Here is a 16580-nt window from a genome sequence, read left to right as displayed (position 1 = left end):
TCTCTCTCTCTCTCTCTCTCTCTCTGGAGCTTTCCTCACGAAAACCTGCTCTTTAAAGCTCCATCGGAACAAACGTTAATCCACAGAAAACCCAAACTGACGTTTGCTTTAAAGAGCAGTTTTCCGCAGGGAAAGCTCAAGGAAAAAATGCTTGGACACGGAATGTAAAAGTGCGGACCTCTGCCTGGAAAGACCAGGGTAAAAGGGGAGTGTGGATAAGCCCTAAATTCTAAATTTAAAGCTTTGATAGCTGATGGAGCCAATGCTGTATTGACAACGCCTACCATAAACACCAAGTCTGTAGCCTCCTGCAGCTAAATTGGAGCTGATTATTTGCTTGTTATACTTGTGTTTCCGGAGCTCTGCACTTCGTCAGACCTCCGTTTTTCTCAATTTGCAACTAGCATCTCATTTTGGATAACATATTCAAATTCTCTGGGAACGCAATAACCTCCTAGAGCCAGAGCTGTGCAGATTAGGGGATGTTTGCATAAAATATTCTGTTTTAGTTTCCGTATTATCCCGGTGCACATTTGGGGAATTTTAACATGCCAAACCTAGAGGGCCCTGCATGCTGTGTGAACCACCAGCTTCTCAAAACATCCATCTGAACTGCATTAACTTTCTCTTCATGACCTCATTCTGGGTGTCCATGCATTTTATGTCAGTAAGTAGACGAAAGGGGGAAAGAAAGGATCAAATAATTATTCTCCAGGGGATTGTGCAAATGTTTCCCAGCATCAGCAGCTTAACAATAAATTTAGAGCGGATTAATAAATAGCAGCAGCAAGTGAGGTGTGGCATGAATTGATGACATCAGCAGCACAGACTGATGATGGGTCACTGCTAACCAGTCAGCTGCCATCTGCCTGCACAATACGGTTGCAGCGCCCCCTGACTCCAATAACACCACTGTGTATTATGTGGGGGCAAGAGGCCCACTCCCCTTTATGTGGTTTACAATCTGCTGTACTTCCCCACCAGTCACCGCCAATGCTCCCCACATCAGATGCCTCTGAAAACAGAAAGCTAGTTTAAGAAGAAGAGGTCAGCTTATAGTCTTTACCATGAAGTACATAGGTGTTTTTATGTGAGGGGATAGTCAATCTTGCAATTGCTCATCTTTCCTCAGTCTTTCAATGGGCTCAGTCTTTCAAAAGGTTTCATTGTTTTATTGGAACTCTTAGGGTTTTTTAATTGTTTGAACTGAGATCTTTGGATGATGGGGGGTTCACAGCATAAAAATACAAAATAAAAACTCAAAATACATAATAAAAACAAGAACAAAACAGACCAATAACCCTCCCCTCCCACAAACACATTTAAAAGAATATAGGTTTAGGCTTCTGCTTTAGTTATTTATCTGTAAGGTTTCTTACTTGTCTTTCACTGTACAATACAACAATACAAAGTAAGTTAGAGAAAAATGAAATAATTCCTTTTCTCCCTCTCTCATAACACAACGCAAGATGCTTATGTTAACATATGAAGCCCTAAACAACTTGGATCCCAAGTCCGTATAGATCTGACTGAATGTTAGATCAGAAAGAGAGGCTCTGCTGGTACTGCTGAGGTCTGAGGTAAGGCTTTCTCAGTGGTGGCCCCCTGCTTAAGGAACTTCCTCCTTTTGGTGGTGCTTCTGACACCACCATTGTGCTCTTTTCATCAGTTAGCAACGACACACCTCTTTGCCTAGGCTTTCGAGAGCAGATGAGTTATTTTTGATAAAGTTTTCCCCTCCCCTGCCCTTCTTCAATTTTTGTCTTTTTAATATCATGGTTTCAAGTTATGTTTTAATGTTTCCAATATGTTTTATTCAGTACACATCCAGTGCTTAGTTTCTCAGCCCTGGAGTTGGAAACCGATTCCAGATCCAAAGATGACCCCTGCTGAGTGCTAGCACCACCCTCTGCAGCAGAGATGCGAATATGGTTGCAGCTGTACGCAACTTCATCCCACAAATAAGTAGCAAGAGATCCAGTCCCTTCTTGGCATCTGCGGCATCAGCAGGGAGCAGCGGGAGAGGGGTTTTTTCTCTCTCCTTAGCTGAGTAACCTGAGATCAGATGGTCTCATGTCTTTACTATGGATTTTGCTTAATACTAGAAAAACATTGTTTGCTGTGATCTTGCAAGTCATGCTCGGTCAACCACCTTTCATGCTCTAAATACATCAAGTTGCTACACTAAATGAAACCAAACAAATGCATTCAGGAAGATTAACAGGCCACAAAGATGGGGGTCTGTTGTGCTTTCCTTTCCAAAGCATCCCAGAACGGTTTGTTGGAAACAGAAAGTGCACCGCACATGATCACATGTTAATGATTTAAGCCTGGGCTTGGTCAGTTATGTAACCAGTGCATTTTCTTCAGCAATTGTGCTTTCTCCGTTTTCCAAACCCAGATTAAATCTTGGATTTCACTGCGCTGCTGCAGTTCAATTTTCCATTGGTACAACGAGCAAATTCTTCTAAATATGCATGTGTGTGTTTTTTCCTTTCCTTCCACCACGGCATGGGTTTTTAAGGGTAGGCGTTAGAATGAAGACTATTCCTCCAATCAGTGTGCGTCTTTAATGTGGAATGCCAGGAGCAGCAAGTTCAGTACATGCTGAGCTCCAGTTTAATCACATTAAGAGTCCCGCTTTCCTCCTTTAAAATATATGGAAAACTTTCACCAACTTCAAAAGAACTACTCCAGAGTAAATGAATTCAGGAATATTCTGCACATGCCGCAACTAACTGCTGGAGCAGATATAGGCGAGAAAATCTTCTTGACCCTCTCTTAAATTGTAACTCATTGGATGCCTTGGAAAACAGCATTAGCTATTAACCTCGGTTTCTTGTCTGGGAAATCAGGACATTTACATATTATCAGCTTTTCAAGCAATAAGCACACACAGTTGCTCATTTGTTCCATAAGATTCGTTCACCTTCGACTGGTCATGAGTCCAGTCCTCTAGAATTACAGCTCTTTTGCTCTGTCTGGACTGAACTGGAGTCTTGAACTGGGGCAAATAATTCACTTTGCCACTGAATATACTTTTGATTTTATTTTATGGCTGGCATAAGAGTGTTAGTCTAACCATCTTATACAAATTGCATACATATATCCAAGGTCTCCTGCAGCCAGCTTTCTGTCTGTGGATGTTTCGCACAGCTCTAAATCTTAAATGAGGGTTTTTTTTTAAGAAGGGATACATAATTTACATACAGTGCTGTTGCCCACCATCCAATCTCTGAGCCGTGAGAGATCCCAGGGGGTTCCAGGCATGTTACCCAGGGTTCATTTCCTTTTGGGAATGAGGCATAGCGGAGACTGTGGTGTCTTTATGACATATGGTTTATTTATACATATATACAACTTGAGCCTAAGATGGAGGGGTTCACAGCATTAACACTCAAAAGGGTCTTGTTGAGGGAGATGGTCCCATCCATTTGCCACCTTACACAGAGCCCATTAATTCCCCCTCACCCATGCTATCACCTCTGCAGGAGGCTAGTCAGGCTATTCCAAGAATTAGAAGCCTTGATTAAATTCTAACACTTATTGGATCCAGGGACTAGAGGGGTCTGGCGCACAGCTTAACAGTCCAAACTCATAACAATACTTTATGTATTTCTCAGATTGCTTGAACGCTGCAAAGCCAATGTCTGTTGCTTGGAAGAGCATCCCGCTTTGCAATCGTAGGAAGCCCTCCTTGACTTCTTGGGGCTGATTATTATTTTTATTACTACTAATACTATTGTTATTATTATGGACAAGGCCCACCATCCAGTCTAGTCACCTAGCCTCCCTTCCATCCCTCCTTCCTTCCTTCCTGAGCCAGCTTGCTGCCCTTGAGATAAAGCAGCTAACAACATATGACTGCCCTGATTAAAAATTGAAAGGAAGCAGAGTGTGGGGGGGGGGGGGAGAAGTCAAATGTGTGCAAGAGCCCAAATGGAAGCAGCACACAAGTTATGAAACATTTTGAGAAGTGTCACTTTACAACACAACATGTGAGGTCTGTGGAGGTGGTGACATTCACACTCCCCCACCCCCCACCCCACCGGCCACCTCAGGCAGAATTCCAGCCGGGAGGATTCTGAGACAAACCAACCACAGGAAAGAAAACTACAGATCCAGATCTACTGGAACCACTGGCATTTCTGTGAGATTTCCACATGCCGTTTCCCTACCTTTTTTTGAAGGTGGAATTTTAATTTTGAAACACACACACACACATTTTATACAATGTCCTCTCACAGAACATTATTTTGGTGAACAGCGTCATGAAAGACCTTTAGAAGCAGTACAGAGCAATCGTTAAAATGTCTGGCTACTCAAAAATATTTCATACAACTCCATAGGCCTTGGGATACTTCTGCAAAGGCTGTATACATCTTCCGTCACAGGGCAAAGTATCTAATTGTTTTGTATTATGAAGAGTTCTGCCTTTGATTCCTATAGTGCAGGTTGCACATTTTCTCATCCAGGAGTGCACTGCTTCATGCAGGCAGTGTATTCAAAATGTCTGGTCTGCTTATTGTTTGCAATGAAATATTATAGATAGGGCACCTAAGAACTTAGGACATTGCCTTAAAGTGAGCATTTAAATACATTAAAACAAATTGCAGTCAAGATAATGGGGGCAGTGTTTGTTTCTGGGGGTAGTCAAGGGTACACAGTACCGGCACTTTTTTTTCTAGAAGAAAAGGAATGGGACAGAGTCCTAAAAGTATCTCTTTCGGTAGTCAAAGGGCAAGGTAAAGAGATCTTGCGATATCTCCTACCTCAATTACCTATTGGACAACCCAAACCACAGCATCAGTTGTGTAGATGTTTGCATTTCTTGGACAAGTTGTTTAAAGAATGAACTCATTAACAAGGCTATGATTTAAAACAGGCTTCCTCAACCTCAGCCCTCCAGATGTTTTGAGACTACAATTTGCATCATCCCTGACCACTGGTCCTCCTAGCTAGGGATCATGGGAGTTGTGGGCCAAAAACATCTGGAGGGCCAAGGTTGAGGAAGCCTGATTTAAAATAATAATTTGACATGGCGTTGGTTGGGGAGTTTGAACATCACACTTGGGTAATGCAAAGCTTTGCGTTTTCACTAGGGGGAGTCATGCTCAGGAACAGTGGATACTGGTCAGGATTTATAGCCAAGGAGTCTTTACACTGCTCTGTGTGACATGCCACAAAGCCCACCTTTGGTAATACAGTACGTGTAGATTAGGATCCCAAAATTAAACTACTGATGAAGGAAAGGTTGTGTCAAAAAAAAGAAGTCTCACACCAAATAGGAATTAAGGAAAAGATCGTCATCAAGGTATCAGGAGATTATATTTATAGGCCTATTAGACCCTGCCACTGCAATGAGTGCGATAAGGCAATTCTGCTTCCAAGGTTCATAACATGAGGCAATTCCCATGAGCTGCCTCCACTGAATTGAAATTGGTAATCTGCTAATTGGCAACCTAAAATATCACCAGTTATCTCACTGATAAAAAAGCAAACTACTTCACACTTTGGGTATTCCAGTACTGAAGGCCAAATAACAACAAAGCATTCCCTTTTTCCAAGCTTGTGGGACAGCCTCATATCAGCAGGTCACAGATCTGAAGCTCCCTTCAAGTGTGAAAAAGAGGAAGATAAGAAATTATTTGCGTGGGCCTCTCAGAGCAGATGCGATGCAAGAAAAGGATCTGCAATCAGATTTGGATTGGAGCAGTAAAGCTGAGTTTCCTCCCAGGGTGCATTTCTGATCCAAATTTGCCCCTCCTTTGCTAAAGCTGCTATTAGTCCCAGTGGGAACAGCCATAATACAGTAGGCAGGGAATGTCAAGTTTCCTTCCTGGCTTATATTAAACAGGCTCCCTTCCCTTGGAACTTCAGTTGACTACCAATGACTTCCCTGTTGCAGTGGGCATTTTGAAATAGATTTCTGCTTCTATTGTGAGTTTTAATTGCTCTGCCCTTTTAAGTTGCTGACAACACCTAGAACGATGTTATATTGGGCAGGGCCAGCCCAATACATTTTGGCACTGCAAAATGGCGCTCCCCACCCCAGCCCCGCCTGGGAAGATGTGATAAGTGAAGATCTACATCAGGAACAAGTGGGGGATGCAGAAACAAGGGTTGGAGGAGACCAGCAGGGCCTCCTATTCTCCAAGACACTGCAGAGACGGCACAGGGAGGCGGGAGGCTGCCCAAGGAGTGTGCTGCAGCTTTTGCTACCACTGTGGCAGTGGCAGCAGGCGATGCATTCCTTGGAGGCCATACCTGCTTCCCCTGTGGATCCTGCCGCCTGAGGAGGTCAACTCAGCTTGCCTCATAGGTGGGCCGGCCCTGATGTTGGGGCACTGCAGGAACTGTTGCCACCCTCATGCCCTTGGGTGAAGGGTGGACTTCAAATCTCTTAAATGAAGTAAAATAAAGTAAAATGGCAGGTGGCTTGCCTATGATGGCACTGCTGCTGCCTACCGCTGCCTGCCTGCACCAGTTCGCCTGCCAGGAAGTAACCAGCAGATGTTGGGGGCTGCAGAGGCATCATGAGCCCACCAGGTTGCATTTGGTTTCAGCCAAGCCTTTCACATAACCTTCCATGTAATATTTTTAAATGAAGATGCCAGTATTGAATTTGGGACCTTCCACATGAAGCATGCGCTCTATGGCTTCTTCCCTAGTCATCTGAAAAATATATGATACATCTCCTCAGATGTTTTTTATTCTGGCTGCAGCTTCTTGTTCTGCATCAAACACAAGTCTGCAGAATCTTCTCCTTTGAATATATTGGGTGGGGGGTGTACAGGATGTCAGAGGTTAGGGCCAGCCTCCCAGACCCCAATTCATGCAGAAGCTCTGACTGCAGTCCATTGGATCCTGTCCTCGATATTTATTCTACATGTATTCATCATAAAGAAGCCTAGTGACATACAGCCTATTGCTTCTTTGACTGTGTGCAGAGCAATATATTACTATTAAAGCACACTTTAAGGCATGCATGCCTTTAAAAGTGTAGTTGAACTCACAGTGGGATCCTTAGGCATTATTAACTTGAAGGTTTAAGAGACCTAAAAGCTACACTACATATGGAAAGTCACATTAATATGTCTCCTTATACGCTGTAACTTTATATTGTTTTATTATAGAAATGGCTATAAAAACAGATTTGTCTGGAATTATTGATTATTTTGTTCTGTGTCTGGTGGAGCACGGATTCTTACCATGCGCCCTTAAATGAAGCTTCGGGCTACGAATGAAAATATGTACATGCAATTATACTGTAAAAAGATACTACAGTGTCATATGGGCATGTTATTGGTGCAATATAATAGCAGGCCAAAAGCAGCCAGCAGGGAATAAAACTTGCTGAGTTGGAAAAAAATGTATTATGTTAGGGAGGAAAGGGGTAAAGAAAGGGGGGGGGGAGTCGACAGCTATACTGTAAAGCCCGTTCTGCCACTTAGCAGGGCTTATGAATTGTATTCTGGAGCTCTGCAAATGGCAGGCTTTTAAGTTGACAGAAAGACTAAGCATTTCTTAAAATAAAAACACACGACTTCTATTGCTGCAGTTCAGTAGCTTTTGCTTCTTCGTTAGTTTTGTTTTGTTTTTAATAATGCATTGCATACAACTAACATCTTTGGGGGGGGGGGTGAGAGGATGGTGGAGGTAGCAAGGCCAGGACAATGTAGATGTGTATACCATATAACACCAGTCCTGAAAGACCTACATTGGCTCCCAGTATGTTTCTGAGCACAATTCAAAATGTTGGGTTTAAAGCCCTAAACAGCCTCGGCCCAGTATACCTGCAGGAGCGTCTCCACCCCCATCATTCAGCCCAGACACTGAGGTCCAGCGCTGAGGGCCTTCTGGTGGTTCCCTCCCTGCAAGAAGTGAAGTTACAGCGAACCAGGGAGAGGGCTTTCTCAGTAGTGGTGCCTGCTCTGTGGAATGCCTTCCCATCAGATGTCAAGGAAATAAACAGCTATCAGACTTTTAGAAGACATCTGAAGGCAGCCCTGTTTAGGGAAGCTTTTAATGTTTGAAGTTTTATTATGTTTTTAATGTTCTGTTGAAAGCCAACTAGAGTGGTTGTGGAAACCCAGCCAGATGGGAGGGGTAGAAATAATAAATTGCTGTTGTTGTTGTTGTATAAGGCCAGCCCTATCATGAGGCAGAGTAAAGTAAGCACCTCAGACAGCAGTTGGGAGGAGGTGGCACCAGAGACAGCCCTTTCTTCTGTGTCCCCGGTCATACCATTCTGTTGGAAGACAGACCTGTGAGTGCCACACAGCCCATTCTGTACCCTCACTGCTTACCAGCTTCCCAGAGGGCCAAACTATGCCACTGACAGTATTGGTATAAGAGTCAACTGCCAACCCCATCAGCTTCTGATGCCCCCTCAGGCAGCCAAATGTCTTGGGCCACCCTGTCTTGGGCCACTCAGGGTGAAGGATGGATGGCGAGATCAGCCTCATCTATCCTGCACTGGGCTGCCTCCTATTCTTTTGTTCACCCACTTCTTCAAGTCATGAGAAGTTCCAGGGATGCAGTGCTTCCCCAGTTTTGGTGTCCTTTAGAAGGAGGTCCCTGGAGCCCTTAGGCATTTTGAAGTGTTTGCAGATACAGTGGTACCTCAGGTTAAGTACTTAATTCGTTCCGGAGGTCCGTACTTAGCCTGAAACTGTTCTTAACCTGAAGCACCACTTTAGCTAATAGGGCCTCCTACTGCTGCCGCGCTGCCAGAGCCCGATTTCTGTTCTCATCCTGAAGCAAAGTTCTTAACCTGAAGCACTATTTCTGGGTTAGCGGAGTCTGTAACCTGAAGTGTATGTAACCTGAGGTACCACTGTATTTACACATATACAGGGTGAATGTGGGTGGGGGCACCGTTTAAATACCCCAGCAGAGTCCAGTGCTTCCACAATGGACAAGAAGCACCCCAAGCAGTGAAGGCTGGTCCTTTAGGGCAGTTGGGCCAATATCTTACCCATCTCAATCTGTCCTGAGCCAGCCCTCACCTGCCTGCAGTTTTACTTACAACCAGTCAGTACTTTACTTACAATCCTGTCATTGACTCTGCCTTTCCAGCTACTGTTGGCCTCCCTTCCCTTCCCTTCCCAGTGGGCACCACTGTAAGATACTTATGGAGCCCTAACTCATCTCCTGTGTCTTTCCCTGCCTATCCCAAACTGCAATCTTTCTCTTGTTTTCTTTACATAGATGCCTGATTCACAACATCCTCAGCTTAGTGGGGCAGGAGGAGGTCCTTTTGCCCCTGTCCAGGTATTTCCTAGCCTCTGAGAAAGCCAGCTATTGAATCTACTGATCTCCTGAACTGCTTCAAGCAACTATCTCATTTCTGCAACAGAAATATCAAAGAAATCTAGACAAATTGGATACGTGATTGCATAGCATCCCATTAACAATAAGGTGATGCGGACAAACATAAATTTGATAATCAATACTAGCGTAACGCAGGTCCTTTGGCAAGTTCACAATATAATCTAAGAAATGATCTAATCTTAGATACATCTGACTGATCTTTCTAAGTCAGCTAGCCATCTAATGATACCATCTGTGTTGTGGATCTATATAAATTAAATTTCATTAACAGAAACAAAAGGAATGAATTTAATAATGCATACATTGTCGAAGAAAGCTTTGTCTATTATAAAACCTTTGGCAGGGGCGATGGTGGAAACAATAATTAGCAAGTTAGCATGGCCCATTTAATAATCTTCTGCACTGTCTAAAAACAAGGAAAAGTGGCTGTGGGTAAATAATTGTAACAAGAAACATCTGCCTTTTATGTTTCATTTTGACGTCAGTGTGCCTTTATTAGCTTCCCAAGACAATTCAACATTTTATGAAGGAACCTGAATAAAATTTAGTATTGAATAGGTTTTGCAGGAGCAGGAATAAGAGTCCAGCAGTGATCAAAAGAGGGTTGTTTTTTCATTTCAATATGGATATCATAATAGATATATAAATTCTAGAGACCTTTTTGCCAAGAAGCCGTTTGCATGACTCTTGAAAGAGTAAAAGGACAAGAAAGGTGCCCAAGCATTATTCTCTCTTCTCGCAGTTTCAGTGTTGTTGGTGCCTTTGCTGAGCCAGTTACAGATGTTATGGGTTAAGCCTTACATTGTGCCATTGTTTTGTGAGAGGAAGAAGACAGGGAAGACTAAGGAGGGGAAATGGGTTTTATTCATAAGCTGGAGGGTCACACAGACATCGTGTACATCTGACCGCTGGGAGAGAGATGTAATCTTGCAAGGCGTTATTGGGGGGGGGGGTGCAGAAGAAAAATAACCTTTCCAAGTTACAGCTCAACCCTGCAGAAGAGAAAAAAGCATTTCTTCCTGACAGCTCCTTCTCATCAAGTCTCCTGTGCCATCTTGGGTAATCCTTTTTGTGGACAGACCAGCCTTGCCCAACCACTTAACCAGAGGAACCTCTCTGTTCCGCCTGTGCTAAGAGCACAGAATGTAAGAGCTCTGTTGAATCAGTCTCACAGAGTCCACTGACAGCATATATACCTGCTTAATTACATCTGTACAGTGGTACCTCTGGTTATGAACTTAATTTATTCCGGAGGTCCATTCTTAACCTGAAATCATTCTTAACCTGAGGTATCACTTTAGCTAATAGGGCCTCCCGCTGTGGTCGTGCCGCCACTGCACGATTTCTGTTCTCATCCTGAAGTAAAGTTCTTAACCCAAGGTACTACTTCTGGGTTAGCAGAGTCTGTAACCCGAAGTGTTTGTAACCAGAGGTACCACTGTATTAGGAAGTAAGTTCTACTTGGTTCCACTGGGCTTCCTCCCAGGGAAGTGTATGTCAAGTGCCCTGTTTTCCCCTGTGACCAACCACATGCTTCTTGCAAGCCCATGAAGGGAATAGCTCTAACAGTCCACCAGCCAGTACCACCAAGTACAATGAAGATGCTCCACACCACAGGATTTAAGCCTCTGTGAAAAACAGTTTATGCAGACCTTTGACCCAAAATGTTACCCCAGTCATATGGTAATCGTCTTTTGCTTCTCTTGTACATTGTTCTAACCACATAGAGCTTCTCCATACCAGCAGAACATTTCCAGATCATGTGTCCTGTCATTCATGAAAACAGCTTGCACTGATGTAGATAGTCAGTTTACATGATGGGAACAACATGCAAGCAAAACACTTGCAAATGTTACAAGCGTTCCATGAAGAATAATCAAAGAAAAGCATCTCTGGTGGTTTCAATGACAGGAAGGAAAGAGATGGAGAGGAAGGATTGGGGCTCTTTAAAAATAAAATAAAAAGTGTGTAAGCTACAGTTTTAAAGAAGTTGATGGCATTCTACTTCGGCTGTCCATCCACTTAGGGTGTGCATGCATTACAACTTACTCCACATGCAGTAAACTCCCCTTACTAGTTTTTGAAGCCGGGTACATGTTAGCCCTGATCCCTATCAATCCTGTAGTTTCTTGAGAAATTCTGGTGGTTAGTGGCGTAGTGTCAGGGGGCTCAGAGGGGTGGTGACCCTAAGCATAAAATTCTGAGAGGGACACAACCAGATGCCCCCAACCAGGCTCCCTCATCAAGGCCACGTGTCAGAGCTCCTGCTGCCTCCTGGAGCCTCAAGGAGGCAAGCTGCACATGGACCAGGCCTTTGGGGTTGAGGCAGTGCCTCCTTCTCCTCATGGCCGGTGAAGGAATGTCCAAACACCCCACCTCTGGGCTGGTCAAGCCAGGAGGTGGCAGAGCCGCCAAGCCAAGAAGGTGTGCAGTCATTGCCACCAGCTACAGCAGCATGGGCAGTCATGCGCCTCATGGAATTTATCCCAGCTGCACTGGCCACCAAGGGGACACACACTTGCCCATCCCTGGCACTGGCAACCCATGCTATGCCACTGCTGGTGTTTGATGCATTTTTTCGCAAAGCAGCTTCATTCTGTCTAGAAAACATAAGCTTCATTCACTTCATATTTAAGACCAGTGTGTGTTTGAGACCACCGTTGCAGATGGGTGCAGGTGGTTAGATCACAGCTTCATGAATAGGAGTTCTCATCATGAATATCCTCTGGGCTGGCCTACCAACAGAGGATAAAATCCACTTGGCCTTTCCCATACTTCCAACAACTGTCATTAGTAGAATTGTGCATTATAGAGACCATTAAAAGGGTTAAAATACTATTTCACCCATAACTTTAATGAGGTGTGTTAATGTTAATGATGCTGTACATTTGTTCATATTTGTCTAAATGTGCTTCTGTATATCTTCTGAAAATGTTTGCCCTGCCATTCCTCTGCCGTTTTGAACACACAGTAGTTTGCTTTTTTACCCCCTCCTTTATGCAGTATAACTTGCTAAAGCTGAGACAGCAATTTATTTGGTTTTCCCCAATTTCATTTTTCAAAGAGAGGAATCTAGGAGGATTAATGAGGTCACCATCCCCTCGTCATTCTCCCAAAGTAGGTTATCCATGTGGGCAACTAAGGCAAATTCTGTCTCGAAACTGGGCCACAACCCAGGTTGAAATGGATCAAGAAATTCAAAGAGTGTCTACAGCTGAACCATCTTCCTCTCAGTCATCTTGCCCAAGAAAAGTATATAGGTGATCTGGAGGTATTTGGCATAAACCTCTAGGCCCAGGGCATTCCCACCCCCCAGGATGGCCTCCCCACTGACCTTCTTCAAGCTGGTGGGGACCCAGGCCACCCTGCAATGAAGTGTTCACAGAATCCTGAACCCACCCAGCATTTGTGTCATCATCCCCTCTCTATCGTCACAACCACGTGTGCAGTAGGTTTGTCCAAGAGCCAGAGGTAGCATGTTCAAGGTCATTTTGTGAGCTTCTTGTTTGAGGTGGAATTTTAAACTATATCTTTCCAGTCTACACTCCACTCTTTACTGTCTTTCTTTTAAGCAAGGCAGCCATTGTCCAAGTAAAGATCAACTCACATGCTATTCCCTACCCCCTCCCCACAAAATTCAAAATCCCTGTTCTTTAGGGTAGCAGCTTGGAAACAGCAATCTACCCTAGACTGGAGCCAAATCTAGTACTCTTATTTCACATTAGGGATTTTGGTTATATTTGCTTTGTAAGTATTCTGAGCGCCAAAGTGAAGTTTAATTCTCCAACCTGCAAATAACCTGCAGCTTGAAAATTAGCTGTGTCAGAGCAACACACGCTCATGTTGTCTTGCCCATTTATGATATAACTCGATGTGTGTCACTCCAGGTCAAGAGTCTATATTTAGTATCTGGGCAGCCAAACAGCAAGCTAACCTTTCATCCCCCCGATCCAATTTCCATGTTATTGACTAGGGACATGTCTGTCAAAACACACCTCGTGAACATCCCTGAAATGTGTCCTCTCTCTTTAAGTATCCAAGTAGTAGCTATATTAGATATTCTGCATGACAAACTTAAGTAAATCCAGCAGTGTGTTGAAATAAATGGCTGTCTGGCTTTCTCCCCCTCCGCTCAGTGGGAACTTTCTAGGTTCACACACACATCTTTTTGAGCCTCCCAACATCAAGGCACCACTTCCCACCCCCACCTTGGCGTTTTATCATACTGCTGGGAAAGAGAAAGATACTTGCTTACCAAATGGCTGGCCGGTGACTCATGTGCTTGTTTGAAATCCACTGAGCATATGAATCTCCCTTATCTCGCCCTGTGTGTTTTGAATCCCCTCTAATGAAAACACTTAACCACTGCCTTTTTGCTGACCTCCCTCTGCACAGATTTCTGTGGGCCGTTTTCAGAAGACCGTGTGCGCTGGTCTTAACTGTGAAATCAAAGGGAAAACAAGAAGTTAAATTTACAGCAGGAGTATTTGGTCTTTCCTAAACAAATATTCTCCATTCCACATTAAGAATGGACCAACACGTCCTCCTCTTTAACAGCCTTCTCCCCCGGGCCCATTTATCAGTTGCAAGGACAGCAAATCTATTTATTTTATGATACAATGGAGGGCAAATGTGAGGCTACAGGGATGCTTTGCCATGGTCTTTGGGGCATGGAAAACATTACTCAGTTGTTCACAGGGTCTTCCTACAGAGCTCATTAGCAATTTAATCCAACAAGGATTTAGGAGTCTGAATTAAGGTCGCATTGTGTGTTATACTCTGGCCATAGAAATTTTAAAAAATCATGCTGGGTCAAAGTATTTCTGCCCAGCAATTTTTGAAGGTAGTGGTGGGGGTATCACCCTCCGCAAATGTTAAAAATTCGCAGGGGAAATTCAACAGGTGAAGCTTTCCCTTGCAAAGATAGAAATTTTTAGCTGCTGAACCTCTGATTGGCACAGCTGTTAAGCTGGCAAGAAACCGCCATACAAATTGGCAAGCCTAATAAGGGGTTGGTTTCTTACTCAGCTTTCCAAATATCCTTTCTTAATGAGGATGTATCCTACTCGTCATCACAATTTTTTAGCAAGCCCCGCCCCTGTGACAAAATTAATAATTACTGTATGTTTCTGAACTTACATTTCTTCTGAAGTTCTGTCACGTCATCTAAGTGACAAAAAAATTCTCAGCGCCAAGAAGCCAGAGTTTCCAAGTACCGTGCTTGGTAGTTGTTGTTTTTTTGCTACTTCCCCCAGACCTGGAAGGCCAGGGGTGGAGGGAGAGCAAGGATAAAAGGCATCCATAAACTTTTGGCAAAGTTCAAAGGAAGCAAAATATCAGTCGGCTTGGAAAATGCAGGGAAAGCTCACTTCTTGGCTCCCTCACAATGCAGAATTGCAGAAGTCTTGTGCTCTGTAACCGCAGACACCTATTGCAGTTTTAAAGAGTAATCATGTAGCAAGACATGTCTCCTGCAGGTTTTTCAAGACTAGTCAGTTTTTCCGTGGCCAGATTTCCATAAGCTATCTGTCTAGTGTGGGACTATCAGCTCTCTTCTCCAGTTAGCCATAAGGAATGCAAGGAACTCATTCCGCCTGACCACAGTCCATAAAATGACCTCACAAAGTTAAAACAGACTAATAACAGAATGGAGTCATTTGATCTTGGGTTACAATGTGCTGCAACCACAAAGTATTTCGATTTATTTCATTTTTTCATGTATACTGTACATCGGATGTGCATCAGATTTTGGCCAAGGGATGGGATGGTGGGACAGATTTGGGTTCCAAAGAGACAGATTGCCAATCTTGCTGATTTATGGTGGCTTCAAATCCTAAGGTATACAAACTGTGGCACACCTTCCCCATAGGAGCCATACAAGGTGAAGGAGATGAGGAAATCTCTGTTGGAAAATCCAATAGGTCTGTTGATGTATTACATTTAGTCCATGATGAACTATAAGGCAACATATATAATGTTCCCAGGATAGCTTCCATCTAGGCATTGACTGGACTCCGACCTGTTAGTTTCAGCAAGTTGCTATCACTCTATATGAAGTGGGCAGGCACATGAATAACTTGCGTGGCTGCCCCCTCTGTGTCCTGCTTCACCCCACAGTCCGTGTCCATTTTGGCGCTGATGTTTCATCTCCTAAATACCCTCTCCGGGGAGGCTTGCCTTTTCAGCACCAGGTGAAAACCTTTTTGTTTACCCTGTTAGATGTTGATTTAAAGAGTGTGTGATTCCCTTTGGTTCTTTGTTCTGGTTTTCTTTCATCTTCATTATTCATTGCTGGGGTTCAGTTCTTCTGCTTTGTTATTTTTATTTTATCAATTTATTTGAATAATGGTGTGCGGCTCTTAAAACTCCCCCCCCCCACACACACACACATAAAATACACAAATAAGTGAAGGCACAGAATCCCAAACAGGGAGTTTGGACAATGTATACTTTGGCATCCAGCTCTATCCAGGATCTAATTAAGACTGAGGCTGAAGATGAGTGTGGGTATCATTCTACAGAGTCAATGCCAAGTGCTTTGATGAGCTGTTGATTTGTTTTCTGAAAGCGTTTACTCCACTTTAACAAACTAGCTCGTGAGAAGGAATATGCCCTTCTGTTGTTTCATTTGTGTTTGTTCTACAGTTGTGCCTCGGGTTACAGATACTTCAGGCACTTCAGGTTACAGACTCTGCTAACCTGGAAGTAGTACCTTGGGTTAAAAACTTTACCTCAGGATGAGAACAGAAATTAAGCACCGACAGCGTGGTGACAGCGGGAGGCCCCATTAGCTAAAGTGGTACCTCAGGTTAAGAACGGACCTCGAGAACGAATTAAGTTCTTAACATGAGGTACCACTGTACCTCCTTTCTTCCTTCTTTCTTCATAGGTGCTTGCTACGGTTCTCATTCTTCCATGAAATGAACTATTTTTAATAAGCTACTCAGGATGCTAATGTACAAAAAAAATCATGTAAGAAATCGTGGGGCAGTGCAGCAATAAAGATGAAGAACAAGAAAGACTCATTGGAAAGTTGAAAATGTGTTCGTAGCCCTTGTCCTCCCTAGTTGGGTTGAACTGTATATTGTGTATAGATAATAATTAAATAAAGTATTATTTTCTTACTTCCCTTTATAAATAAGTTTATTATCCCAAAGACCCTCTGGTAGAATATTCCTATATCTTTCAATATCAAATAGTACAATATGGAATAATATAGCAGATAGGTTATGACGAAATGTAAC

The 16580-nt window shown here is 43.4% G+C and overlaps 1 long non-coding RNA gene across 2 annotated transcripts in view; it reads right to left on the bottom strand.

Moving 5' to 3' along the window:
• LOC310671149 overlaps nt 1-14845 on the bottom strand; it is a 35625-nt gene extending 20780 nt beyond the window's left edge. For both annotated transcript variants that reach the window (XR_014507831.1, XR_014507832.1), the window contains exons 1-2: nt 14476-14845; nt 13592-13775 (exon numbers count right to left, since the gene is read on the bottom strand). This is a non-coding gene — a long non-coding RNA (uncharacterized lncRNA). The remainder of the gene's footprint in view (nt 1-13591; nt 13776-14475) is intronic.
• Nucleotides 14846-16580: the final 1735 nt, after the last annotated feature.

This window comes from Podarcis tiliguerta (genome assembly GCF_965153285.1).
Source record: "Podarcis tiliguerta genome assembly, chromosome: 2".
Classification (NCBI taxonomy): Eukaryota; Metazoa; Chordata; class Lepidosauria; order Squamata; family Lacertidae; genus Podarcis; species Podarcis tiliguerta.
The sequence above is the reverse complement of the archived record's forward strand: the minus strand, read 5'-3'. Positions and strand labels throughout refer to the sequence as shown.